Consider the following 26,100-nt stretch of genomic DNA (forward strand, 5'->3'; position numbering starts at 1 on the left):
TGATTGATTGATTGATTGATTGATGCAGCACAACAGTCAAATAGTGGAGTGGAGTAGGGGAACAGCAAACAGCCAATAAAGCAGCCCGCCCGCTCGCCTGCCCGCCACAATGGACCTACCTGTGTACACTAGATGGATGTGATGGAATGTACTGTCGTCCCTACATTTCAAGAAGAAGTAAGAATTGCAGTTGCAACAAAGCCTTGCTTGCCTACAAAGAGAGCAGCAATTTGGATTTGTTACTATGTTACCTAGATGAATAACAAACTGTGCAAGGATGGAGGTTGTAGGAGCAAGGAGAAGTTGTCTGTAAAGTTGGTGGATGCCTATTTTCCATTTTGCAGTCCCTTGTCTCCCTCTTGTGGCCTCCTGGAGGCAACTAGCTGTGCAAAAAAAAGACAGCCTGGCGGCCGGCTGTTGCAGTGTTGCCCTCTCAGGCAACACTGAGTGACTGACTGAGCCTCACCGTCTTATATAAAGTTCAGACGGAACTTTGCACGTGTCATAGTGGAGCCCTCAGGATTCCAGAGCCAGCTTTCTGACATCATAATGGGGCCTCAGAGATAAAAGCCTGGGCCCAGGCAGTGTTGGTCAGTGCTGCTCAGCAGGCAGCACTGGACTGGACTGGATTACAGCTGATACAAGGTGTGAAGGAACAAGGGGTGGCTGTGGGCATGCACTTGCTGCCGCTGCCAGTGTTTATCTGCATGGCAGCAGGGCATTTGGGCGTTGCCAGGAAGGCGTTTTTATGTAGATTCCTCCTCTTTCAGCACTGCATTGTGGTGCAAGCAAAAGAAGCAAATCCTGTCTGGCTTCCTCTCCGGCCTTTATTCACCTCCCGTGTAGCTGTGAGTGTGTGAGCCTGCAGGGCCCCATGGAATTGCCTAGAAGTAGGCTGAATCGCTGCAAGGGCTGAACAGCAGTATCGGGCAGGCTCGGGCAACGCGCGGCCCGTTCGGGTTATCGCTTCTCGGCCTTTTGGCTAAGATCAAGTGTAGTATCTGTTCTTATCAGTTTAATATCTGATACGTCCCCTATCTGGGGACCATATATTAAATGGATTTTTAGAACAGGGAGATGGAAATAGAGCTTGCTCTGTCCACTCCACGCATTGACCTGGTATTGCAGTATTTCCAGGACCGGTGCACCCTTTCCTTATGTGTTGACTAAAAGCAGATTCCAAAAGTGTTTTTTGTCTTTGCTATTGTTTCTGTCTTTCTGAAGGGATCTCCCCTTTTAATCCCATTATTTCAACACCTGTTGGACAATGCATGAGTGATAATGAGCTCATTGATTAAATGCAATTAATGAATAGATTGCCACCTCTTGTTGTGTGTCGTCTGTGTTTCTGTGTTTCCGGCATTTCACATTGGAACACCTCATTCACCTTCCTTGTCTTCTCTCCGCCCTCCCTTTTAGGTAAGTTAAAGAGCTGCACCTGAGCCAGCCACTGATTGATTGATTGATTGATTGATTGATTGATTGATTGATTGATGTGCAGCACAACAGTCAAATAGTGGAGTGGAGTAGGGGAACAGCAAACAGCCAATAAAGCAGCCCGCCCGCTCGCCTGCCCGCCACAATGGACCTACCTGTGTACACTAGATGGATGTGATGGAATGTACTGTCGTCCCTACATTTCAAGAAGAAGTAAGAATTGCAGTTGCAACAAAGCCTTGCTTGCCTACAAAGAGAGCAGCAATTTGGATTTGTTACTATGTTACCTAGAAGAATAACAAACTGTGCAAGGATGGAGGTTGTAGGAGCAAGGAGAAGTTGTCTGTAAAGTTGGTGGATGCCTATTTTCCATTTTGCAGTCCCTTGTCTCCTCTTGTGGCCTCCTGGAGGCAACTAGCTGTGCAAAAAAAAGACAGCCTGGCGGCCGGCTGTTGCAGTGTTGCCCTCTCAGGCAACACTGAGTGACTGACTGAGCCTCACCGTCTTATATAAAGTTCAGACGGAACTTTGCACGTGTCATAGTGGAGCCCTCAGGATCCAGAGCCAGCTTTCTGACATCATAATGGGGCCTCAGAGATAAAAGCCTGGGCCCAGGCAGTGTTGGTCAGTGCTGCTCAGCAGGCAGCACTGGACTGGACTGGATTACAGCTGATACAAGGTGTGAAGGAACAAGGGGTGGCTGTGGGCATGCACTTGCTGCCGCTGCCAGTGTTTATCTGCATGGCAGCAGGGCATTTGGGCGTTGCCAGGAAGGCGTTTTTTATGTAGATTCCTCCTCTTTCAGCACTGCATTGTGGTGCAAGCAAAAGAAGCAAATCCTGTCTGGCTTCCTCTCCGGCCTTTATTCACCTCCCGTGTAGCTGTGAGTGTGTGAGCCTGCAGGGCCCCATGGAATTGCCTAGAAGTAGGCTGAATCGCTGCAAGGGCTGAACAGCAGTATCGGGCAGGCTCGGGCAACGCGCGGCCCGTTCGGGTTATCGCTTCTCGGCCTTTTGGCTAAGATCAAGTGTAGTATCTGTTCTTATCAGTTTAATATCTGATACGTCCCCTATCTGGGGACCTTATATTAAATGGATTTTTAGACAGGAGATGGAAATAGAGCTTGCTCTGTCCACTCCACGCATTGACCTGGTATTGCAGTATTTCCAGGACCGGTGCACCCTTACTTATGTGTTGACTATAAGCAGATTCCAAAAGTGTTTTTTGTCTTTGCTATTGTTTCTGTCTTTCTGAAGGGATCTCCCCTTTTAATCCCATTATTTCAACACCTGTTGGACAATGCATGAGTGATAATGAGCTCATTGATTAAATGCCAATTAATGAATAGATTGCCACCTCTTGTTGTGTGTCGTCTGTGTTTCTGTGTTTCCGGCATTTCACATTGGAACACCTCATTCACCTTCCTTGTCTTCTCTCCGCCCTCCCTTTTAGGTAAGTTAAAGAGCTGCACCTGAGCCAGCCACTGATTGATTGATTGATTGATTGATTGATTGATTGATTGATTGATTGATTGATTGATGATGCAGCACAACAGTCAAATAGTGGAGTGGAGTAGGGGAACAGCAAACAGCCAATAAAGCAGCCCGCCCGCTCGCCTGCCCGCCACAATGGACCTACCTGTGTACACTAGATGGATGTGATGGAATGTACTGTCGTCCCTACATTTCAAGAAGAAGTAAGAATTGCAGTTGCAACAAAGCCTTGCTTGCCTACAAAGAGAGCAGCAATTTGGATTTGTTACTATGTTACCTAGAAGAATAACAAACTGTGCAAGGATGGAGGTTGTAGGAGCAAGGAGAAGTTGTCTGTAAAGTTGGTGGATGCCTATTTTCCATTTTGCAGTCCCTTGTCTCCCTCTTGTGGCCTCCTGGAGGCAACTAGCTGTGCAAAAAAAAAGACAGCCTGGCGGCCGGCTGTTGCAGTGTTGCCCTCTCAGGCAACACTGAGTGACTGACTGAGCCTCACCGTCTTATATAAAGTTCAGACGGAACTTTGCATGTGTCATAGTGGAGCCCTCAGGATTCCAGAGCCAGCTTTCTGACATCATAATGGGGCCTCAGAGATAAAAGCCTGGGCCCAGGCAGTGTTGGTCAGTGCTGCTCAGCAGGCAGCACTGGACTGGACTGGATTACAGCTGATACAAGGTGTGAAGGAACAAGGGGGTGGCTGTGGGCATGCACTTGCTGCCGCTGCCAGTGTTTATCTGCATGGCAGCAGGGCATTTGGGCGTTGCCAGGAAGCGTTTTATGTAGATTCCTCCTCTTTCAGCACTGCATTGTGGTGCAAGCAAAAGAAGCAAATCCTGTCTGGCTTCCTCTCCGGCCTTTATTCACCTCCCGTGTAGCTTGTGAGTGTGTGAGCCTGCAGGGCCCCATGGAATTGCCTAGAAGTAGGCTGAATCGCTGCAAGGGCTGAACAGCATATCGGGCAGGCTCGGGCAACGCGCGGCCGTTCGGGTTATCGCTTCTCGGCCTTTTGGCTAAGATCAAGTGTAGTATCTGTTCTTATCAGTTTAATATCTGATACGTCCCCTATCTGGGGACCATATATTAAATGGATTTTTAGAACAGGGAGATGGAAATAGAGCTTGCTCTGTCCACTCCACGCATTGACCTGGTATTGCAGTATTTCCAGGACCGGTGCACCCTTTCCTTATGTGTTGACTAAAAGCAGATTCCAAAAGTGTTTTTTGTCTTTGCTATTGTTTCTGTCTTTCTGAAGGGATCTCCCCTTTTAATCCCATTATTTCAACACCTGTTGGACAATGCATGAGTGATAATGAGCTCATTGATTAAATGCAATTAATGAATAGATTGCCACCTCTTGTTGTGTGTCGTCTGTGTTTCTGTGTTTCCGGCATTTCACATTGGAACACCTCATTCACCTTCCTTGTCTTCTCTCCGCCCTCCCTTTTAGGTAAGTTAAAGAGCTGCACCTGAGCCAGCCACTGATTGATTGATTGATTGATTGATTGATTGATTGATTGATTGATTGATTGATGCAGCACAACAGTCAAATAGTGGAGTGGAGTAGGGGAACAGCAAACAGCCAATAAAGCAGCCCGCCCGCTCGCCTGCCCGCCACAATGGACCTACCTGTGTACACTAGATGGATGTGATGGAATGTACTGTCGTCCCTACATTTCAAGAAGAAGTAAGAATTGCAGTTGCAACAAAGCCTTGCTTGCCTACAAAGAGAGCAGCAATTTGGATTTGTTACTATGTTACCTAGAAGAATAACAAACTGTGCAAGGATGGAGGTTGTAGGAGCAAGGAGAAGTTGTCTGTAAAGTTGGTGGATGCCTATTTTCCATTTTGCAGTCCCTTGTCTCCCTCTTGTGGCCTCCTGGAGGCAACTAGCTGTGCAAAAAAAAGACAGCCTGGCGGCCGGCTGTTGCAGTGTTGCCCTCTCAGGCAACACTGAGTGACTGACTGAGCCTCACCGTCTTATATAAAGTTCAGACGGAACTTTGCACGTGTCATAGTGGAGCCCTCAGGATTCCAGAGCCAGCTTTCTGACATCATAATGGGGCCTCAGAGATAAAAGCCTGGGCCCAGGCAGTGTTGGTCAGTGCTGCTCAGCAGGCAGCACTGGACTGGACTGGATTACAGCTGATACAAGGTGTGAAGGAACAAGGGGTGGCTGTGGGCATGCACTTGCTGCCGCTGCCAGTGTTTATCTGCATGGCAGCAGGGCATTTGGGCGTTGCCAGGAAGGCGTTTTTATGTAGATTCCTCCTCTTTCAGCACTGCATTGTGGTGCAAGCAAAAGAAGCAAATCCTGTCTGGCTTCCTCTCCGGCCTTTATTCACCTCCCGTGTAGCTGTGAGTGTGTGAGCCTGCAGGGCCCCATGGAATTGCCTAGAAGTAGGCTGAATCGCTGCAAGGGCTGAACAGCAGTATCGGGCAGGCTCGGGCAACGCGCGGCCCGTTCGGGTTATCGCTTCTCGGCCTTTTGGCTAAGATCAAGTGTAGTATCTGTTCTTATCAGTTTAATATCTGATACGTCCCCTATCTGGGGACCATATATTAAATGGATTTTTAGAACAGGGAGATGGAAATAGAGCTTGCTCTGTCCACTCCACGCATTGACCTGGTATTGCAGTATTTCCAGGACCGGTGCACCCTTTCCTTATGTGTTGACTAAAAGCAGATTCCAAAAGTGTTTTTTGTCTTTGCTATTGTTTCTGTCTTTCTGAAGGGATCTCCCCTTTTAATCCCATTATTTCAACACCTGTTGGACAATGCATGAGTGATAATGAGCTCATTGATTAAATGCAATTAATGAATAGATTGCCACCTCTTGTTGTGTGTCGTCTGTGTTTCTGTGTTTCCGGCATTTCACATTGGAACACCACATTCACCTTCCTTGTCTTCTCTCCGCCCTCCCTTTTAGGTAAGTTAAAGAGCTGCACCTGAGCCAGCCACTGATTGATTGATTGATTGATTGATTGATTGATTGATTGATTGATTGATTGATTGATTGATTGATGCAGCACAACAGTCAAATAGTGGAGTGGAGTAGGGGAACAGCAAACAGCCAATAAAGCAGCCCGCCCGCTCGCCTGCCCGCCACAATGGACCTACCTGTGTACACTAGATGGATGTGATGGAATGTACTGTCGTCCCTACATTTCAAGAAGAAGTAAGAATTGCAGTTGCAACAAAGCCTTGCTTGCCTACAAAGAGAGCAGCAATTTGGATTTGTTACTATGTTACCTAGAAGAATAACAAACTGTGCAAGGATGGAGGTTGTAGGAGCAAGGAGAAGTTGTCTGTAAAGTTGGTGGATGCCTATTTTCCATTTTGCAGTCCCTTGTCTCCCTCTTGTGGCCTCCTGGAGGCAACTAGCTGTGCAAAAAAAAGACAGCCTGGCGGCCGGCTGTTGCAGTGTTGCCCTCTCAGGCAACACTGAGTGACTGACTGAGCCTCACCGTCTTATATAAAGTTCAGACGGAACTTTGCACGTGTCATAGTGGAGCCCTCAGGATTCCAGAGCCAGCTTTCTGACATCATAATGGGGCCTCAGAGATAAAAGCCTGGGCCCAGGCAGTGTTGGTCAGTGCTGCTCAGCAGGCAGCACTGGACTGGACTGGATTACAGCTGATACAAGGTGTGAAGGAACAAGGGGTGGCTGTGGGCATGCACTTGCTGCCGCTGCCAGTGTTTATCTGCATGGCAGCAGGGCATTTGGGCGTTGCCAGGAAGGCGTTTTTATGTAGATTCCTCCTCTTTCAGCACTGCATTGTGGTGCAAGCAAAAGAAGCAAATCCTGTCTGGCTTCCTCTCCGGCCTTTATTCACCTCCCGTGTAGCTGTGAGTGTGTGAGCCTGCAGGGCCCCATGGAATTGCCTAGAAGTAGGCTGAATCGCTGCAAGGGCTGAACAGCAGTATCGGGCAGGCTCGGGCAACGCGCGGCCCGTTCGGGTTATCGCTTCTCGGCCTTTTGGCTAAGATCAAGTGTAGTATCTGTTCTTATCAGTTTAATATCTGATACGTCCCCTATCTGGGGACCATATATTAAATGGATTTTTAGAACAGGGAGATGGAAATAGAGCTTGCTCTGTCCACTCCACGCATTGACCTGGTATTGCAGTATTTCCAGGACCGGTGCACCCTTTCCTTATGTGTTGACTAAAAGCAGATTCCAAAAGTGTTTTTTGTCTTTGCTATTGTTTCTGTCTTTCTGAAGGGATCTCCCCTTTTAATCCCATTATTTCAACACCTGTTGGACAATGCATGAGTGATAATGAGCTCATTGATTAAATGCAATTAATGAATAGATTGCCACCTCTTGTTGTGTGTCGTCTGTGTTTCTGTGTTTCCGGCATTTCACATTGGAACACCTCATTCACCTTCTTTGTCTTCTCTCCGCCCTCCCTTTTAGGTAAGTTAAAGAGCTGCACCTGAGCCAGCCACTGATTGATTGATTGATTGATTGATTGATTGATTGATTGATTGATTGATTGATGCAGCACAACAGTCAAATAGTGGAGTGGAGTAGGGGAACAGCAAACAGCCAATAAAGCAGCCCGCCCGCTCGCCTGCCCGCCACAATGGACCTACCTGTGTACACTAGATGGATGTGATGGAATGTACTGTCGTCCCTACATTTCAAGAAGAAGTAAGAATTGCAGTTGCAACAAAGCCTTGCTTGCCTACAAAGAGAGCAGCAATTTGGATTTGTTACTATGTTACCTAGAAGAATAACAAACTGTGCAAGGATGGAGGTTGTAGGAGCAAGGAGAAGTTGTCTGTAAAGTTGGTGGATGCCTATTTTCCATTTTGCAGTCCCTTGTCTCCCTCTTGTGGCCTCCTGGAGGCAACTAGCTGTGCAAAAAAAAGACAGCCTGGCGGCCGGCTGTTGCAGTGTTGCCCTCTCAGGCAACACTGAGTGACTGACTGAGCCTCACCGTCTTATATAAAGTTCAGACGGAACTTTGCACGTGTCATAGTGGAGCCCTCAGGATTCCAGAGCCAGCTTTCTGACATCATAATGGGGCCTCAGAGATAAAAGCCTGGGCCCAGGCAGTGTTGGTCAGTGCTGCTCAGCAGGCAGCACTGGACTGGACTGGATTACAGCTGATACAAGGTGTGAAGGAACAAGGGGTGGCTGTGGGCATGCACTTGCTGCCGCTGCCAGTGTTTATCTGCATGGCAGCAGGGCATTTGGGCGTTGCCAGGAAGGCGTTTTTATGTAGATTCCTCCTCTTTCAGCACTGCATTGTGGTGCAAGCAAAAGAAGCAAATCCTGTCTGGCTTCCTCTCCGGCCTTTATTCACCTCCCGTGTAGCTGTGAGTGTGTGAGCCTGCAGGGCCCCATGGAATTGCCTAGAAGTAGGCTGAATCGCTGCAAGGGCTGAACAGCAGTATCGGGCAGGCTCGGGCAACGCGCGGCCCGTTCGGGTTATCGCTTCTCGGCCTTTTGGCTAAGATCAAGTGTAGTATCTGTTCTTATCAGTTTAATATCTGATACGTCCCCTATCTGGGGACCATATATTAAATGGATTTTTAGAACAGGGAGATGGAAATAGAGCTTGCTCTGTCCACTCCACGCATTGACCTGGTATTGCAGTATTTCCAGGACCGGTGCACCCTTTCCTTATGTGTTGACTAAAAGCAGATTCCAAAAGTGTTTTTTGTCTTTGCTATTGTTTCTGTCTTTCTGAAGGGATCTCCCCTTTTAATCCCATTATTTCAACACCTGTTGGACAATGCATGAGTGATAATGAGCTCATTGATTAAGTGCAATTAATGAATAGATTGCCACCTCTTGTTGTGTGTCGTCTGTGTTTCTGTGTTTCCGGCATTTCACATTGGAACACCTCATTCACCTTCCTTGTCTTCTCTCCGCCCTCCCTTTTAGGTAAGTTAAAGAGCTGCACCTGAGCCAGCCACTGATTGATTGATTGATTGATTGATTGATTGATTGATTGATTGATTGATTGATTGATTGATGCAGCACAACAGTCAAATAGTGGAGTGGAGTAGGGGAACAGCAAACAGCCAATAAAGCAGCCCGCCCGCTCGCCTGCCCGCCACAATGGACCTACCTGTGTACACTAGATGGATGTGATGGAATGTACTGTCGTCCCTACATTTCAAGAAGAAGTAAGAATTGCAGTTGCAACAAAGCCTTGCTTGCCTACAAAGAGAGCAGCAATTTGGATTTGTTACTATGTTACCTAGAAGAATAACAAACTGTGCAAGGATGGAGGTTGTAGGAGCAAGGAGAAGTTGTCTGTAAAGTTGGTGGATGCCTATTTTCCATTTTGCAGTCCCTTGTCTCCCTCTTGTGGCCTCCTGGAGGCAACTAGCTGTGCAAAAAAAAGACAGCCTGGCGGCCGGCTGTTGCAGTGTTGCCCTCTCAGGCAACACTGAGTGACTGACTGAGCCTCACCGTCTTATATAAAGTTCAGACGGAACTTTGCACGTGTCATAGTGGAGCCCTCAGGATTCCAGAGCCAGCTTTCTGACATCATAATGGGGCCTCAGAGATAAAAGCCTGGGCCCAGGCAGTGTTGGTCAGTGCTGCTCAGCAGGCAGCACTGGACTGGACTGGATTACAGCTGATACAAGGTGTGAAGGAACAAGGGGTGGCTGTGGGCATGCACTTGCTGCCGCTGCCAGTGTTTATCTGCATGGCAGCAGGGCATTTGGGCGTTGCCAGGAAGGCGTTTTTATGTAGATTCCTCCTCTTTCAGCACTGCATTGTGGTGCAAGCAAAAGAAGCAAATCCTGTCTGGCTTCCTCTCCGGCCTTTATTCACCTCCCGTGTAGCTGTGAGTGTGTGAGCCTGCAGGGCCCCATGGAATTGCCTAGAAGTAGGCTGAATCGCTGCAAGGGCTGAACAGCAGTATCGGGCAGGCTCGGGCAACGCGCGGCCCGTTCGGGTTATCGCTTCTCGGCCTTTTGGCTAAGATCAAGTGTAGTATCTGTTCTTATCAGTTTAATATCTGATACGTCCCCTATCTGGGGACCATATATTAAATGGATTTTTAGAACAGGGAGATGGAAATAGAGCTTGCTCTGTCCACTCCACGCATTGACCTGGTATTGCAGTATTTCCAGGACCGGTGCACCCTTTCCTTATGTGTTGACTAAAAGCAGATTCCAAAAGTGTTTTTTGTCTTTGCTATTGTTTCTGTCTTTCTGAAGGGATCTCCCCTTTTAATCCCATTATTTCAACACCTGTTGGACAATGCATGAGTGATAATGAGCTCATTGATTAAATGCAATTAATGAATAGATTGCCACCTCTTGTTGTGTGTCGTCTGTGTTTCTGTGTTTCCGGCATTTCACATTGGAACACCTCATTCACCTTCCTTGTCTTCTCTCCGCCCTCCCTTTTAGGTAAGTTAAAGAGCTGCACCTGAGCCAGCCACTGATTGATTGATTGATTGATTGATTGATTGATTGATTGATTGATTGATTGATTGATTGATTGATTGATGCAGCACAACAGTCAAATAGTGGAGTGGAGTAGGGGAACAGCAAACAGCCAATAAAGCAGCCCGCCCGCTCGCCTGCCCGCCACAATGGACCTACCTGTGTACACTAGATGGATGTGATGGAATGTACTGTCGTCCCTACATTTCAAGAAGAAGTAAGAATTGCAGTTGCAACAAAGCCTTGCTTGCCTACAAAGAGAGCAGCAATTTGGATTTGTTACTATGTTACCTAGAAGAATAACAAACTGTGCAAGGATGGAGGTTGTAGGAGCAAGGAGAAGTTGTCTGTAAAGTTGGTGGATGCCTATTTTCCATTTTGCAGTCCCTTGTCTCCCTCTTGTGGCCTCCTGGAGGCAACTAGCTGTGCAAAAAAAAGACAGCCTGGCGGCCGGCTGTTGCAGTGTTGCCCTCTCAGGCAACACTGAGTGACTGACTGAGCCTCACCGTCTTATATAAAGTTCAGACGGAACTTTGCACGTGTCATAGTGGAGCCCTCAGGATTCCAGAGCCAGCTTTCTGACATCATAATGGGGCCTCAGAGATAAAAGCCTGGGCCCAGGCAGTGTTGGTCAGTGCTGCTCAGCAGGCAGCACTGGACTGGACTGGATTACAGCTGATACAAGGTGTGAAGGAACAAGGGGTGGCTGTGGGCATGCACTTGCTGCCGCTGCCAGTGTTTATCTGCATGGCAGCAGGGCATTTGGGCGTTGCCAGGAAGGCGTTTTTATGTAGATTCCTCCTCTTTCAGCACTGCATTGTGGTGCAAGCAAAAGAAGCAAATCCTGTCTGGCTTCCTCTCCGGCCTTTATTCACCTCCCGTGTAGCTGTGAGTGTGTGAGCCTGCAGGGCCCCATGGAATTGCCTAGAAGTAGGCTGAATCGCTGCAAGGGCTGAACAGCAGTATCGGGCAGGCTCGGGCAACGCGCGGAACGCGCGGCCCGTTCGGGTTATCGCTTCTCGGCCTTTTGGCTAAGATCAAGTGTAGTATCTGTTCTTATCAGTTTAATATCTGATACGTCCCCTATCTGGGGACCATATATTAAATGGATTTTTAGAACAGGGAGATGGAAATAGAGCTTGCTCTGTCCACTCCACGCATTGACCTGGTATTGCAGTATTTCCAGGACCGGTGCACCCTTTCCTTATGTGTTGACTAAAAGCAGATTCCAAAAGTGTTTTTTGTCTTTGCTATTGTTTCTGTCTTTCTGAAGGGATCTCCCCTTTTAATCCCATTATTTCAACACCTGTTGGACAATGCATGAGTGATAATGAGCTCATTGATTAAATGCAATTAATGAATAGATTGCCACCTCTTGTTGTGTGTCGTCTGTGTTTCTGTGTTTCCGGCATTTCACATTGGAACACCTCATTCACCTTCCTTGTCTTCTCTCCGCCCTCCCTTTTAGGTAAGTTAAAGAGCTGCACCTGAGCCAGCCACTGATTGATTGATTGATTGATTGATTGATTGATTGATTGATTGATTGATTGATTGATTGATTGATGCAGCACAACAGTCAAATAGTGGAGTGGAGTAGGGGAACAGCAAACAGCCAATAAAGCAGCCCGCCCGCTCGCCTGCCCGCCACAATGGACCTACCTGTGTACACTAGATGGATGTGATGGAATGTACTGTCGTCCCTACATTTCAAGAAGAAGTAAGAATTGCAGTTGCAACAAAGCCTTGCTTGCCTACAAAGAGAGCAGCAATTTGGATTTGTTACTATGTTACCTAGAAGAATAACAAACTGTGCAAGGATGGAGGTTGTAGGAGCAAGGAGAAGTTGTCTGTAAAGTTGGTGGATGCCTATTTTCCATTTTGCAGTCCCTTGTCTCCCTCTTGTGGCCTCCTGGAGGCAACTAGCTGTGCAAAAAAAAGACAGCCTGGCGGCCGGCTGTTGCAGTGTTGCCCTCTCAGGCAACACTGAGTGACTGACTGAGCCTCACCGTCTTATATAAAGTTCAGACGGAACTTTGCACGTGTCATAGTGGAGCCCTCAGGATTCCAGAGCCAGCTTTCTGACATCATAATGGGGCCTCAGAGATAAAAGCCTGGGCCCAGGCAGTGTTGGTCAGTGCTGCTCAGCAGGCAGCACTGGACTGGACTGGATTACAGCTGATACAAGGTGTGAAGGAACAAGGGGTGGCTGTGGGCATGCACTTGCTGCCGCTGCCAGTGTTTATCTGCATGGCAGCAGGGCATTTGGGCGTTGCCAGGAAGGCGTTTTTATGTAGATTCCTCCTCTTTCAGCACTGCATTGTGGTGCAAGCAAAAGAAGCAAATCCTGTCTGGCTTCCTCTCCGGCCTTTATTCACCTCCCGTGTAGCTGTGAGTGTGTGAGCCTGCAGGGCCCCATGGAATTGCCTAGAAGTAGGCTGAATCGCTGCAAGGGCTGAACAGCAGTATCGGGCAGGCTCGGGCAACGCGCGGCCCGTTCGGGTTATCGCTTCTCGGCCTTTTGGCTAAGATCAAGTGTAGTATCTGTTCTTATCAGTTTAATATCTGATACGTCCCCTATCTGGGGACCATATATTAAATGGATTTTTAGAACAGGGAGATGGAAATAGAGCTTGCTCTGTCCACTCCACGCATTGACCTGGTATTGCAGTATTTCCAGGACCGGTGCACCCTTTCCTTATGTGTTGACTAAAAGCAGATTCCAAAAGTGTTTTTTGTCTTTGCTATTGTTTCTGTCTTTCTGAAGGGATCTCCCCTTTTAATCCCATTATTTCAACACCTGTTGGACAATGCATGAGTGATAATGAGCTCATTGATTAAATGCAATTAATGAATAGATTGCCACCTCTTGTTGTGTGTCGTCTGTGTTTCTGTGTTTCCGGCATTTCACATTGGAACACCTCATTCACCTTCCTTGTCTTCTCTCCGCCCTCCCTTTTAGGTAAGTTAAAGAGCTGCACCTGAGCCAGCCACTGATTGATTGATTGATTGATTGATTGATTGATTGATTGATTGATTGATTGATTGATGCAGCACAACAGTCAAATAGTGGAGTGGAGTAGGGGAACAGCAAACAGCCAATAAAGCAGCCCGCCCGCTCGCCTGCCCGCCACAATGGACCTACCTGTGTACACTAGATGGATGTGATGGAATGTACTGTCGTCCCTACATTTCAAGAAGAAGTAAGAATTGCAGTTGCAACAAAGCCTTGCTTGCCTACAAAGAGAGCAGCAATTTGGATTTGTTACTATGTTACCTAGAAGAATAACAAACTGTGCAAGGATGGAGGTTGTAGGAGCAAGGAGAAGTTGTCTGTAAAGTTGGTGGATGCCTATTTTCCATTTTGCAGTCCCTTGTCTCCCTCTTGTGGCCTCCTGGAGGCAACTAGCTGTGCAAAAAAAAGACAGCCTGGCGGCCGGCTGTTGCAGTGTTGCCCTCTCAGGCAACACTGAGTGACTGACTGAGCCTCACCGTCTTATATAAAGTTCAGACGGAACTTTGCACGTGTCATAGTGGAGCCCTCAGGATTCCAGAGCCAGCTTTCTGACATCATAATGGGGCCTCAGAGATAAAAGCCTGGGCCCAGGCAGTGTTGGTCAGTGCTGCTCAGCAGGCAGCACTGGACTGGACTGGATTACAGCTGATACAAGGTGTGAAGGAACAAGGGGTGGCTGTGGGCATGCACTTGCTGCCGCTGCCAGTGTTTATCTGCATGGCAGCAGGGCATTTGGGCGTTGCCAGGAAGGCGTTTTTATGTAGATTCCTCCTCTTTCAGCACTGCATTGTGGTGCAAGCAAAAGAAGCAAATCCTGTCTGGCTTCCTCTCCGGCCTTTATTCACCTCCCGTGTAGCTGTGAGTGTGTGAGCCTGCAGGGCCCCATGGAATTGCCTAGAAGTAGGCTGAATCGCTGCAAGGGCTGAACAGCAGTATCGGGCAGGCTCGGGCAACGCGCGGCCCGTTCGGGTTATCGCTTCTCGGCCTTTTGGCTAAGATCAAGTGTAGTATCTGTTCTTATCAGTTTAATATCTGATACGTCCCCTATCTGGGGACCATATATTAAATGGATTTTTAGAACAGGGAGATGGAAATAGAGCTTGCTCTGTCCACTCCACGCATTGACCTGGTATTGCAGTATTTCCAGGACCGGTGCACCCTTTCCTTATGTGTTGACTAAAAGCAGATTCCAAAAGTGTTTTTTGTCTTTGCTATTGTTTCTGTCTTTCTGAAGGGATCTCCCCTTTTAATCCCATTATTTCAACACCTGTTGGACAATGCATGAGTGATAATGAGCTCATTGATTAAATGCAATTAATGAATAGATTGCCACCTCTTGTTGTGTGTCGTCTGTGTTTCTGTGTTTCCGGCATTTCACATTGGAACACCTCATTCACCTTCCTTGTCTTCTCTCCGCCCTCCCTTTTAGGTAAGTTAAAGAGCTGCACCTGAGCCAGCCACTGATTGATTGATTGATTGATTGATTGATTGATTGATTGATTGATTGATTGATTGATGCAGCACAACAGTCAAATAGTGGAGTGGAGTAGGGGAACAGCAAACAGCCAATAAAGCAGCCCGCCCGCTCGCCTGCCCGCCACAATGGACCTACCTGTGTACACTAGATGGATGTGATGGAATGTACTGTCGTCCCTACATTTCAAGAAGAAGTAAGAATTGCAGTTGCAACAAAGCCTTGCTTGCCTACAAAGAGAGCAGCAATTTGGATTTGTTACTATGTTACCTAGAAGAATAACAAACTGTGCAAGGATGGAGGTTGTAGGAGCAAGGAGAAGTTGTCTGTAAAGTTGGTGGATGCCTATTTTCCATTTTGCAGTCCCTTGTCTCCCTCTTGTGGCCTCCTGGAGGCAACTAGCTGTGCAAAAAAAAGACAGCCTGGCGGCCGGCTGTTGCAGTGTTGCCCTCTCAGGCAACACTGAGTGACTGACTGAGCCTCACCGTCTTATATAAAGTTCAGACGGAACTTTGCACGTGTCATAGTGGAGCCCTCAGGATTCCAGAGCCAGCTTTCTGACATCATAATGGGGCCTCAGAGATAAAAGCCTGGGCCCAGGCAGTGTTGGTCAGTGCTGCTCAGCAGGCAGCACTGGACTGGACTGGATTACAGCTGATACAAGGTGTGAAGGAACAAGGGGTGGCTGTGGGCATGCACTTGCTGCCGCTGCCAGTGTTTATCTGCATGGCAGCAGGGCATTTGGGCGTTGCCAGGAAGGCGTTTTTATGTAGATTCCTCCTCTTTCAGCACTGCATTGTGGTGCAAGCAAAAGAAGCAAATCCTGTCTGGCTTCCTCTCCGGCCTTTATTCACCTCCCGTGTAGCTGTGAGTGTGTGAGCCTGCAGGGCCCCATGGAATTGCCTAGAAGTAGGCTGAATCGCTGCAAGGGCTGAACAGCAGTATCGGGCAGGCTCGGGCAACGCGCGGCCCGTTCGGGTTATCGCTTCTCGGCCTTTTGGCTAAGATCAAGTGTAGTATCTGTTCTTATCAGTTTAATATCTGATACGTCCCCTATCTGGGGACCATATATTAAATGGATTTTTAGAACAGGGAGATGGAAATAGAGCTTGCTCTGTCCACTCCACGCATTGACCTGGTATTGCAGTATTTCCAGGACCGGTGCACCCTTTCCTTATGTGTTGACTAAAAGCAGATTCCAAAAGTGTTTTTTGTCTTTGCTATTGTTTCTGTCTTTCTGAAGGGATCTCCCCTTTTAATCCCATTATTTCAACACCTGTTGGACAATGCATGAGTGATAATGAGCTCATTGATTAAATGCAATTAATGAATAGATTGCCACCTCTTGTTGTGTGTCGTCTGTGTTTCTGTGTTTCCGGCATTTCACATTGGAACACCTCATTCACCTTCCTTGTCTTCTCTCCGCCCTCCCTTTTAGGTAAGTTAAAGAGCTGCACCTGAGCCAGCCACTGATTGATTGATTGATTGATTGATTGATTGATTGATTGATTGATTGATGCAGCACAACAGTCAAATAGTGGAGTGGAGTAGGGGAACAGCAAACAGCCAATAAAGCAGCCCGCCCGCTCGCCTGCCCGCCACAATGGACCTACCTGTGTACACTAGATGGATGTGATGGAATGTACTGTCGTCCCTACATTTCAAGAAGAAGTAAGAATTGCAGTTGCAACAAAGCCTTGCTTGCCTACAAAGAGAGCAGCAATTTGGATTTGTTACTATGTTACCTAGAAGAATAACAAACTGTGCAAGGATGGAGGTTGTAGGAGCAAGGAGAAGTTGTCTGTAAAGTTGGTGGATGCCTATTTTCCATTTTGCAGTCCCTTGTCTCCCTCTTGTGGCCTCCTGGAGGCAACTAGCTGTGCAAAAAAAAGACAGCCTGGCGGCCGGCTGTTGCAGTGTTGCCCTCTCAGGCAACACTGAGTGACTGACTGAGCCTCACCGTCTTATATAAAGTTCAGACGGAACTTTGCACGTGTCATAGTGGAGCCCTCAGGATTCCAGAGCCAGCTTTCTGACATCATAATGGGGCCTCAGAGATAAAAGCCTGGGCCCAGGCAGTGTTGGTCAGTGCTGCTCAGCAGGCAGCACTGGACTGGACTGGATTACAGCTGATACAAGGTGTGAAGGAACAAGGGGTGGCTGTGGGCATGCACTTGCTGCCGCTGCCAGTGTTTATCTGCATGGCAGCAGGGCATTTGGGCGTTGCCAGGAAGGCGTTTTTATGTAGATTCCTCCTCTTTCAGCACTGCATTGTGGTGCAAGCAAAAGAAGCAAATCCTGTCTGGCTTCCTCTCCGGCCTTTATTCACCTCCCGTGTAGCTGTGAGTGTGTGAGCCTGCAGGGCCCCATGGAATTGCCTAGAAGTAGGCTGAATCGCTGCAAGGGCTGAACAGCAGTATCGGGCAGGCTCGGGCAACGCGCGGCCCGTTCGGGTTATCGCTTCTCGGCCTTTTGGCTAAGATCAAGTGTAGTATCTGTTCTTATCAGTTTAATATCTGATACGTCCCCTATCTGGGGACCATATATTAAATGGATTTTTAGAACAGGGAGATGGAAATAGAGCTTGCTCTGTCCACTCCACGCATTGACCTGGTATTGCAGTATTTCCAGGACCGGTGCACCCTTTCCTTATGTGTTGACTAAAAGCAGATTCCAAAAGTGTTTTTTGTCTTTGCTATTGTTTCTGTCTTTCTGAAGGGATCTCCCCTTTTAATCCCATTATTTCAACACCTGTTGGACAATGCATGAGTGATAATGAGCTCATTGATTAAATGCAATTAATGAATAGATTGCCACCTCTTGTTGTGTGTCGTCTGTGTTTCTGTGTTTCCGGCATTTCACATTGGAACACCTCATTCACCTTCCTTGTCTTCTCTCCGCCCTCCCTTTTAGGTAAGTTAAAGAGCTGCACCTGAGCCAGCCACTGATTGATTGATTGATTGATTGATTGATTGATTGATTGATTGATTGATTGATTGATGCAGCACAACAGTCAAATAGTGGAGTGGAGTAGGGGAACAGCAAACAGCCAATAAAGCAGCCCGCCCGCTCGCCTGCCCGCCACAATGGACCTACCTGTGTACACTAGATGGATGTGATGGAATGTACTGTCGTCCCTACATTTCAAGAAGTAAGAATTGCAGTTGCAACAAAGCCTTGCTTGCCTACAAAGAGAGCAGCAATTTGGATTTGTTACTATGTTACCTAGAAGAATAACAAACTGTGCAAGGATGGAGGTTGTAGGAGCAAGGAGAAGTTGTCTGTAAATGCCTATTTTCCATTTTGCAGTCCCTTGTCTCCCTCTTGTGGCCTCCTGGAGGCAACTAGCTGTGCAAAAAAAAGACAGCCTGGCGGCCGGCTGTTGCAGTGTTGCCCTCTCAGGCAACACTGAGTGACTGACTGAGCCTCACCGTCTTATATAAAGTTCAGACGGAACTTTGCACGTGTCATAGTGGAGCCCTCAGGATTCCAGAGCCAGCTTTCTGACATCATAATGGGGCCTCAGAGATAAAAGCCTGGGCCCAGGCAGTGTTGGTCAGTGCTGCTCAGCAGGCAGCACTGGACTGGACTGGATTACAGCTGATACAAGGTGTGAAGGAACAAGGGGTGGCTGTGGGCATGCACTTGCTGCCGCTGCCAGTGTTTATCTGCATGGCAGCAGGGCATTTGGGCGTTGCCAGGAAGGCGTTTTTATGTAGATTCCTCCTCTTTCAGCACTGCATTGTGGTGCAAGCAAAAGAAGCAAATCCTGTCTGGCTTCCTCTCCGGCCTTTATTCACCTCCCGTGTAGCTGTGAGTGTGTGAGCCTGCAGGGCCCCATGGAATTGCCTAGAAGTAGGCTGAATCGCTGCAAGGGCTGAACAGCAGTATCGGGCAGGCTCGGGCAACGCGCGGCCCGTTCGGGTTATCGCTTCTCGGCCTTTTGGCTAAGATCAAGTGTAGTATCTGTTCTTATCAGTTTAATATCTGATACGTCCCCTATCTGGGGACCATATATTAAATGGATTTTTAGAACAGGGAGATGGAAATAGAGCTTGCTCTGTCCACTCCACGCATTGACCTGGTATTGCAGTATTTCCAGGACCGGTGCACCCTTTCCTTATGTGTTGACTAAAAGCAGATTCCAAAAGTGTTTTTTGTCTTTGCTATTGTTTCTGTCTTTCTGAAGGGATCTCCCCTTTTAATCCCATTATTTCAACACCTGTTGGACAATGCATGAGTGATAATGAGCTCATTGATTAAATGCAATTAATGAATAGATTGCCACCTCTTGTTGTGTGTCGTCTGTGTTTCTGTGTTTCCGGCATTTCACATTGGAACACCTCATTCACCTTCCTTGTCTTCTCTCCGCCCTCCCTTTTAGGTAAGTTAAAGAGCTGCACCTGAGCCAGCCACTGATTGATTGATTGATTGATTGATTGATTGATTGATTGATTGATTGATTGATGCAGCACAACAGTCAAATAGTGGAGTGGAGTAGGGGAACAGCAAACAGCCAATAAAGCAGCCCGCCCGCTCGCCTGCCCGCCACAATGGACCTACCTGTGTACACTAGATGGATGTGATGGAATGTACTGTCGTCCCTACATTTCAAGAAGAAGTAAGAATTGCAGTTGCAACAAAGCCTTGCTTGCCTACAAAGAGAGCAGCAATTTGGATTTGTTACTATGTTACCTAGAAGAATAACAAACTGTGCAAGGATGGAGGTTGTAGGAGCAAGGAGAAGTTGTCTGTAAAGTTGGTGGATGCCTATTTTCCATTTTGCAGTCCCTTGTCTCCCTCTTGTGGCCTCCTGGAGGCAACTAGCTGTGCAAAAAAAAGACAGCCTGGCGGCCGGCTGTTGCAGTGTTGCCCTCTCAGGCAACACTGAGTGACTGACTGAGCCTCACCGTCTTATATAAAGTTCAGACGGAACTTTGCACGTGTCATAGTGGAGCCCTCAGGATTCCAGAGCCAGCTTTCTGACATCATAATGGGGCCTCAGAGATAAAAGCCTGGGCCCAGGCAGTGTTGGTCAGTGCTGCTCAGCAGGCAGCACTGGACTGGACTGGATTACAGCTGATACAAGGTGTGAAGGAACAAGGGGTGGCTGTGGGCATGCACTTGCTGCCGCTGCCAGTGTTTATCTGCATGGCAGCAGGGCATTTGGGCGTTGCCAGGAAGGCGTTTTTATGTAGATTCCTCCTCTTTCAGCACTGCATTGTGGTGCAAGCAAAAGAAGCAAATCCTGTCTGGCTTCCTCTCCGGCCTTTATTCACCTCCCGTGTAGCTGTGAGTGTGTGAGCCTGCAGGGCCCCATGGAATTGCCTAGAAGTAGGCTGAATCGCTGCAAGGGCTGAACAGCAGTATCGGGCAGGCTCGGGCAACGCGCGGCCCGTTCGGGTTATCGCTTCTCGGCCTTTTGGCTAAGATCAAGTGTAGTATCTGTTCTTATCAGTTTAATATCTGATACGTCCCCTATCTGGGGACCATATATTAAATGGATTTTTAGAACAGGGAGATGGAAATAGAGCTTGCTCTGTCCACTCCACGCATTGACCTGGTATTGCAGTATTTCCAGGACCGGTGCACCCTTTCCTTATGTGTTGACTAAAAGCAGATTCCAAAAGTGTTTTTTGTCTTTGCTATTGTTTCTGTCTTTCTGAAGGGATCTCCCCTTTTAATCCCATTATTTCAACACCTGTTGGACAATGCATGAGTGATAATGAGCTCATTGATTAAATGCAATTGTGTCGTCTGTGTTTCTGTGTTTCCGGCATTTCACATTGGAACACCTCATTCACCTTCCTTGTCTTCTCTCCGCCCTCCCTTTTAGGTAAGTTAAAGAGCTGCACCTGAGCCAGCCACTGATTGATTGATTGATTGATTGATTGATTGATTGATTGATTGATTGATTGATGCAGCACAACAGTCAAATAGTGGAGTGGAGTAGGGGAACAGCAAACAGCCAATAAAGCAGCCCGCCCGCTCGCCTGCCCGCCACAATGGACCTACCTGTGTACACTAGATGGATGTGATGGAATGTACTGTCGTCCCTACATTTCAAGAAGAAGTAAGAATTGCAGTTGCAACAAAGCCTTGCTTGCCTACAAAGAGAGCAGCAATTTGGATTTGTTACTATGTTACCTAGAAGAATAACAAACTGTGCAAGGATGGAGGTTGTAGGAGCAAGGAGAAGTTGTCTGTAAAGTTGGTGGATGCCTATTTTCCATTTTGCAGTCCCTTGTCTCCCTCTTGTGGCCTCCTGGAGGCAACTAGCTGTGCAAAAAAAAGACAGCCTGGCGGCCGGCTGTTGCAGTGTTGCCCTCTCAGGCAACACTGAGTGACTGACTGAGCCTCACCGTCTTATATAAAGTTCAGACGGAACTTTGCACGTGTCATAGTGGAGCCCTCAGGATTCCAGAGCCAGCTTTCTGACATCATAATGGGGCCTCAGAGATAAAAGCCTGGGCCCAGGCAGTGTTGGTCAGTGCTGCTCAGCAGGCAGCACTGGACTGGACTGGATTACAGCTGATACAAGGTGTGAAGGAACAAGGGGTGGCTGTGGGCATGCACTTGCTGCCGCTGCCAGTGTTTATCTGCATGGCAGCAGGGCATTTGGGCGTTGCCAGGAAGGCGTTTTTATGTAGATTCCTCCTCTTTCAGCACTGCATTGTGGTGCAAGCAAAAGAAGCAAATCCTGTCTGGCTTCCTCTCCGGCCTTTATTCACCTCCCGTGTAGCTGTGAGTGTGTGAGCCTGCAGGGCCCCATGGAATTGCCTAGAAGTAGGCTGAATCGCTGCAAGGGCTGAACAGCAGTATCGGGCAGGCTCGGGCAACGCGCGGCCCGTTCGGGTTATCGCTTCTCGGCCTTTTGGCTAAGATCAAGTGTAGTATCTGTTCTTATCAGTTTAATATCTGATACGTCCCCTATCTGGGGACCATATATTAAATGGATTTTTAGAACAGGGAGATGGAAATAGAGCTTGCTCTGTCCACTCCACGCATTGACCTGGTATTGCAGTATTTCCAGGACCGGTGCACCCTTTCCTTATGTGTTGACTAAAAGCAGATTCCAAAAGTGTTTTTTGTCTTTGCTATTGTTTCTGTCTTTCTGAAGGGATCTCCCCTTTTAATCCCATTATTTCAACACCTGTTGGACAATGCATGAGTGATAATGAGCTCATTGATTAAATGCAATTAATGAATAGATTGCCACCTCTTGTTGTGTGTCGTCTGTGTTTCTGTGTTTCCGGCATTTCACATTGGAACACCTCATTCACCTTCCTTGTCTTCTCTCCGCCCTCCCTTTTAGGTAAGTTAAAGAGCTGCACCTGAGCCAGCCACTGATTGATTGATTGATTGATTGATTGATTGATTGATTGATTGATTGATTGATTGATTGATGCAGCACAACAGTCAAATAGTGGAGTGGAGTAGGGGAACAGCAAACAGCCAATAAAGCAGCCCGCCCGCTCGCCTGCCCGCCACAATGGACCTACCTGTGTACACTAGATGAATGTGATGGAATGTACTGTCGTCCCTACATTTCAAGAAGAAGTAAGAATTGCAGTTGCAACAAAGCCTTGCTTGCCTACAAAGAGAGCAGCAATTTGGATTTGTTACTATGTTACCTAGAAGAATAACAAACTGTGCAAGGATGGAGGTTGTAGGAGCAAGGAGAAGTTGTCTGTAAAGTTGGTGGATGCCTATTTTCCATTTTGCAGTCCCTTGTCTCCCTCTTGTGGCCTCCTGGAGGCAACTAGCTGTGCAAAAAAAAGACAGCCTGGCGGCCGGCTGTTGCAGTGTTGCCCTCTCAGGCAACACTGAGTGACTGACTGAGCCTCACCGTCTTATATAAAGTTCAGACGGAACTTTGCACGTGTCATAGTGGAGCCCTCAGGATTCCAGAGCCAGCTTTCTGACATCATAATGGGGCCTCAGAGATAAAAGCCTGGGCCCAGGCAGTGTTGGTCAGTGCTGCTCAGCAGGCAGCACTGGACTGGACTGGATTACAGCTGATACAAGGTGTGAAGGAACAAGGGGTGGCTGTGGGCATGCACTTGCTGCCGCTGCCAGTGTTTATCTGCATGGCAGCAGGGCATTTGGGCGTTGCCAGGAAGGCGTTTTTATGTAGATTCCTCCTCTTTCAGCACTGCATTGTGGTGCAAGCAAAAGAAGCAAATCCTGTCTGGCTTCCTCTCCGGCCTTTATTCACCTCCCGTGTAGCTGTGAGTGTGTGAGCCTGCAGGGCCCCATGGAATTGCCTAGAAGTAGGCTGAATCGCTGCAAGGGCTGAACAGCAGTATCGGGCAGGCTCGGGCAACGCGCGGCCCGTTCGGGTTATCGCTTCTCGGCCTTTTGGCTAAGATCAAGTGTAGTATCTGTTCTTATCAGTTTAATATCTGATACGTCCCCTATCTGGGGACCATATATTAAATGGATTTTTAGAACAGGGAGATGGAAATAGAGCTTGCTCTGTCCACTCCACGCATTGACCTGGTATTGCAGTATTTCCAGGACCGGTGCACCCTTTCCTTATGTGTTGACTAAAAGCAGATTCCAAAAGTGTTTTTTGTCTTTGCTATTGTTTCTGTCTTTCTGAAGGGATCTCCCCTTTTAATCCCATTATTTCAACACCTGTTGGACAATGCATGAGTGATAATGAGCTCATTGATTAAATGCAATTAATGAATAGATTGCCACCTCTTGTTGTGTGTCGTCTGTGTTTCTGTGTTTCCGGCATTTCACATTGGAACACCTCATTCACCTTCCTTGTCTTCTCTCCGCCCTCCCTTTTAGGTAAGTTAAAGAGCTGCACCTGAGCCAGCCACTGATTGATTGATTGATTGATTGATTGATTGATTGATGCAGCACAACAGTCAAATAGTGGAGTGGAGTAGGGGAACAGCAAACAGCCAATAAAGCAGCCCGCCCGCTCGCCTGCCCGCCACAATGGACCTACCTGTGTACACTAGATGGATGTGATGGAATGTACTGTCGTCCCTACATTTCAAGAAGAAGTAAGAATTGCAGTTGCAACAAAGCCTTGCTTGCCTACAAAGAGAGCAGCAATTTGGATTTGTTACTATGTTACCTAGAAGAATAACAAACTGTGCAAGGATGGAGGTTGTAGGAGCAAGGAGAAGTTGTCTGTAAAGTTGGTGGATGCCTATTTTCCATTTTGCAGTCCCTTGTCTCCCTCTTGTGGCCTCCTGGAGGCAACTAGCTGTGCAAAAAAAAGACAGCCTGGCGGCCGGCTGTTGCAGTGTTGCCCTCTCAGGCAACACTGAGTGACTGACTGAGCCTCACCGTCTTATATAAAGTTCAGACGGAACTTTGCACGTGTCATAGTGGAGCCCTCAGGATTCCAGAGCCAGCTTTCTGACATCATAATGGGGCCTCAGAGATAAAAGCCTGGGCCCAGGCAGTGTTGGTCAGTGCTGCTCAGCAGGCAGCACTGGACTGGACTGGATTACAGCTGATACAAGGTGTGAAGGAACAAGGGGTGGCTGTGGGCATGCACTTGCTGCCGCTGCCAGTGTTTATCTGCATGGCAGCAGGGCATTTGGGCGTTGCCAGGAAGGCGTTTTTATGTAGATTCCTCCTCTTTCAGCACTGCATTGTGGTGCAAGCAAAAGAAGCAAATCCTGTCTGGCTTCCTCTCCGGCCTTTATTCACCTCCCGTGTAGCTGTGAGTGTGTGAGCCTGCAGGGCCCCATGGAATTGCCTAGAAGTAGGCTGAATCGCTGCAAGGGCTGAACAGCAGTATCGGGCAGGCTCGGGCAACGCGCGGCCCGTTCGGGTTATCGCTTCTCGGCCTTTTGGCTAAGATCAAGTGTAGTATCTGTTCTTATCAGTTTAATATCTGATACGTCCCCTATCTGGGGACCATATATTAAATGGATTTTTAGAACAGGGAGATGGAAATAGAGCTTGCTCTGTCCACTCCACGCATTGACCTGGTATTGCAGTATTTCCAGGACCGGTGCACCCTTTCCTTATGTGTTGACTAAAAGCAGATTCCAAAAGTGTTTTTTGTCTTTGCTATTGTTTCTGTCTTTCTGAAGGGATCTCCCCTTTTAATCCCATTATTTCAACACCTGTTGGACAATGCATGAGTGATAATGAGCTCATTGATTAAATGCAATTAATGAATAGATTGCCACCTCTTGTTGTGTGTCGTCTGTGTTTCTGTGTTTCCGGCATTTCACATTGGAACACCTCATTCACCTTCCTTGTCTTCTCTCCGCCCTCCCTTTTAGGTAAGTTAAAGAGCTGCACCTGAGCCAGCCACTGATTGATTGATTGATTGATTGATTGATTGATTGATTGATTGATTGATTGATGCAGCACAACAGTCAAATAGTGGAGTGGAGTAGGGGAACAGCAAACAGCCAATAAAGCAGCCCGCCCGCTCGCCTGCCCGCCACAATGGACCTACCTGTGTACACTAGATGGATGTGATGGAATGTACTGTCGTCCCTACATTTCAAGAAGAAGTAAGAATTGCAGTTGCAACAAAGCCTTGCTTGCCTACAAAGAGAGCAGCAATTTGGATTTGTTACTATGTTACCTAGAAGAATAACAAACTGTGCAAGGATGGAGGTTGTAGGAGCAAGGAGAAGTTGTCTGTAAAGTTGGTGGATGCCTATTTTCCATTTTGCAGTCCCTTGTCTCCCTCTTGTGGCCTCCTGGAGGCAACTAGCTGTGCAAAAAAAAGACAGCCTGGCGGCCGGCTGTTGCAGTGTTGCCCTCTCAGGCAACACTGAGTGACTGACTGAGCCTCACCGTCTTATATAAAGTTCAGACGGAACTTTGCACGTGTCATAGTGGAGCCCTCAGGATTCCAGAGCCAGCTTTCTGACATCATAATGGGGCCTCAGAGATAAAAGCCTGGGCCCAGGCAGTGTTGGTCAGTGCTGCTCAGCAGGCAGCACTGGACTGGACTGGATTACAGCTGATACAAGGTGTGAAGGAACAAGGGGTGGCTGTGGGCATGCACTTGCTGCCGCTGCCAGTGTTTATCTGCATGGCAGCAGGGCATTTGGGCGTTGCCAGGAAGGCGTTTTTATGTAGATTCCTCCTCTTTCAGCACTGCATTGTGGTGCAAGCAAAAGAAGCAAATCCTGTCTGGCTTCCTCTCCGGCCTTTATTCACCTCCCGTGTAGCTGTGAGTGTGTGAGCCTGCAGGGCCCCATGGAATTGCCTAGAAGTAGGCTGAATCGCTGCAAGGGCTGAACAGCAGTATCGGGCAGGCTCGGGCA

The 26,100-nt window shown here is 47.9% G+C and overlaps 17 non-coding genes across 17 annotated transcripts; all 17 read left to right on the plus strand.

Moving 5' to 3' along the window:
• Positions 1 to 962: 962 nt before the first annotated feature.
• On the plus strand, positions 963 to 1,153 carry LOC142685015 (U2 spliceosomal RNA). Its single transcript, XR_012854583.1, has one exon. It is a non-coding gene; the product is annotated as a U2 spliceosomal RNA (small nuclear RNA).
• A 1,281-nt stretch (positions 1,154 to 2,434) lies between these two features.
• LOC142685113 (U2 spliceosomal RNA) lies at positions 2,435 to 2,623 on the plus strand. Its single transcript, XR_012854672.1, has one exon. It is a non-coding gene; the product is annotated as a U2 spliceosomal RNA (small nuclear RNA).
• Positions 2,624 to 3,917: 1,294 nt separating this feature from the next.
• On the plus strand, positions 3,918 to 4,108 carry LOC142685016 (U2 spliceosomal RNA). The gene has a single exon (XR_012854584.1). It is a non-coding gene; the product is annotated as a U2 spliceosomal RNA (small nuclear RNA).
• A 1,288-nt stretch (positions 4,109 to 5,396) lies between these two features.
• Positions 5,397 to 5,587, plus strand: LOC142685017 (U2 spliceosomal RNA). The gene has a single exon (XR_012854585.1). It is a non-coding gene; the product is annotated as a U2 spliceosomal RNA (small nuclear RNA).
• A 1,300-nt stretch (positions 5,588 to 6,887) lies between these two features.
• On the plus strand, positions 6,888 to 7,078 carry LOC142685018 (U2 spliceosomal RNA). The gene has a single exon (XR_012854586.1). It is a non-coding gene; the product is annotated as a U2 spliceosomal RNA (small nuclear RNA).
• A 1,288-nt stretch (positions 7,079 to 8,366) lies between these two features.
• Positions 8,367 to 8,557, plus strand: LOC142685020 (U2 spliceosomal RNA). The gene has a single exon (XR_012854587.1). It is a non-coding gene; the product is annotated as a U2 spliceosomal RNA (small nuclear RNA).
• A 1,296-nt stretch (positions 8,558 to 9,853) lies between these two features.
• On the plus strand, positions 9,854 to 10,044 carry LOC142685021 (U2 spliceosomal RNA). Its single transcript, XR_012854588.1, has one exon. It is a non-coding gene; the product is annotated as a U2 spliceosomal RNA (small nuclear RNA).
• Positions 10,045 to 11,357: 1,313 nt separating this feature from the next.
• Positions 11,358 to 11,548, plus strand: LOC142685022 (U2 spliceosomal RNA). The gene has a single exon (XR_012854589.1). It is a non-coding gene; the product is annotated as a U2 spliceosomal RNA (small nuclear RNA).
• Positions 11,549 to 12,848: 1,300 nt separating this feature from the next.
• Positions 12,849 to 13,039, plus strand: LOC142685023 (U2 spliceosomal RNA). Its single transcript, XR_012854590.1, has one exon. It is a non-coding gene; the product is annotated as a U2 spliceosomal RNA (small nuclear RNA).
• Positions 13,040 to 14,331: 1,292 nt separating this feature from the next.
• Positions 14,332 to 14,522, plus strand: LOC142685024 (U2 spliceosomal RNA). Its single transcript, XR_012854591.1, has one exon. It is a non-coding gene; the product is annotated as a U2 spliceosomal RNA (small nuclear RNA).
• Positions 14,523 to 15,814: 1,292 nt separating this feature from the next.
• On the plus strand, positions 15,815 to 16,005 carry LOC142685025 (U2 spliceosomal RNA). Its single transcript, XR_012854592.1, has one exon. It is a non-coding gene; the product is annotated as a U2 spliceosomal RNA (small nuclear RNA).
• Positions 16,006 to 17,289: 1,284 nt separating this feature from the next.
• LOC142685027 (U2 spliceosomal RNA) lies at positions 17,290 to 17,480 on the plus strand. The gene has a single exon (XR_012854594.1). It is a non-coding gene; the product is annotated as a U2 spliceosomal RNA (small nuclear RNA).
• Positions 17,481 to 18,760: 1,280 nt separating this feature from the next.
• On the plus strand, positions 18,761 to 18,951 carry LOC142685028 (U2 spliceosomal RNA). The gene has a single exon (XR_012854595.1). It is a non-coding gene; the product is annotated as a U2 spliceosomal RNA (small nuclear RNA).
• Positions 18,952 to 20,239: 1,288 nt separating this feature from the next.
• LOC142685029 (U2 spliceosomal RNA) lies at positions 20,240 to 20,430 on the plus strand. The gene has a single exon (XR_012854596.1). It is a non-coding gene; the product is annotated as a U2 spliceosomal RNA (small nuclear RNA).
• Positions 20,431 to 21,691: 1,261 nt separating this feature from the next.
• On the plus strand, positions 21,692 to 21,882 carry LOC142685031 (U2 spliceosomal RNA). Its single transcript, XR_012854597.1, has one exon. It is a non-coding gene; the product is annotated as a U2 spliceosomal RNA (small nuclear RNA).
• A 1,296-nt stretch (positions 21,883 to 23,178) lies between these two features.
• LOC142685032 (U2 spliceosomal RNA) lies at positions 23,179 to 23,369 on the plus strand. The gene has a single exon (XR_012854598.1). It is a non-coding gene; the product is annotated as a U2 spliceosomal RNA (small nuclear RNA).
• A 1,272-nt stretch (positions 23,370 to 24,641) lies between these two features.
• On the plus strand, positions 24,642 to 24,832 carry LOC142685034 (U2 spliceosomal RNA). Its single transcript, XR_012854600.1, has one exon. It is a non-coding gene; the product is annotated as a U2 spliceosomal RNA (small nuclear RNA).
• Positions 24,833 to 26,100: the final 1,268 nt, after the last annotated feature.

The sequence above is a fragment of the Rhinoderma darwinii genome, assembly GCF_050947455.1.
Source record: "Rhinoderma darwinii isolate aRhiDar2 chromosome 5 unlocalized genomic scaffold, aRhiDar2.hap1 SUPER_5_unloc_11, whole genome shotgun sequence".
Classification (NCBI taxonomy): domain Eukaryota; kingdom Metazoa; phylum Chordata; class Amphibia; order Anura; family Rhinodermatidae; genus Rhinoderma; species Rhinoderma darwinii.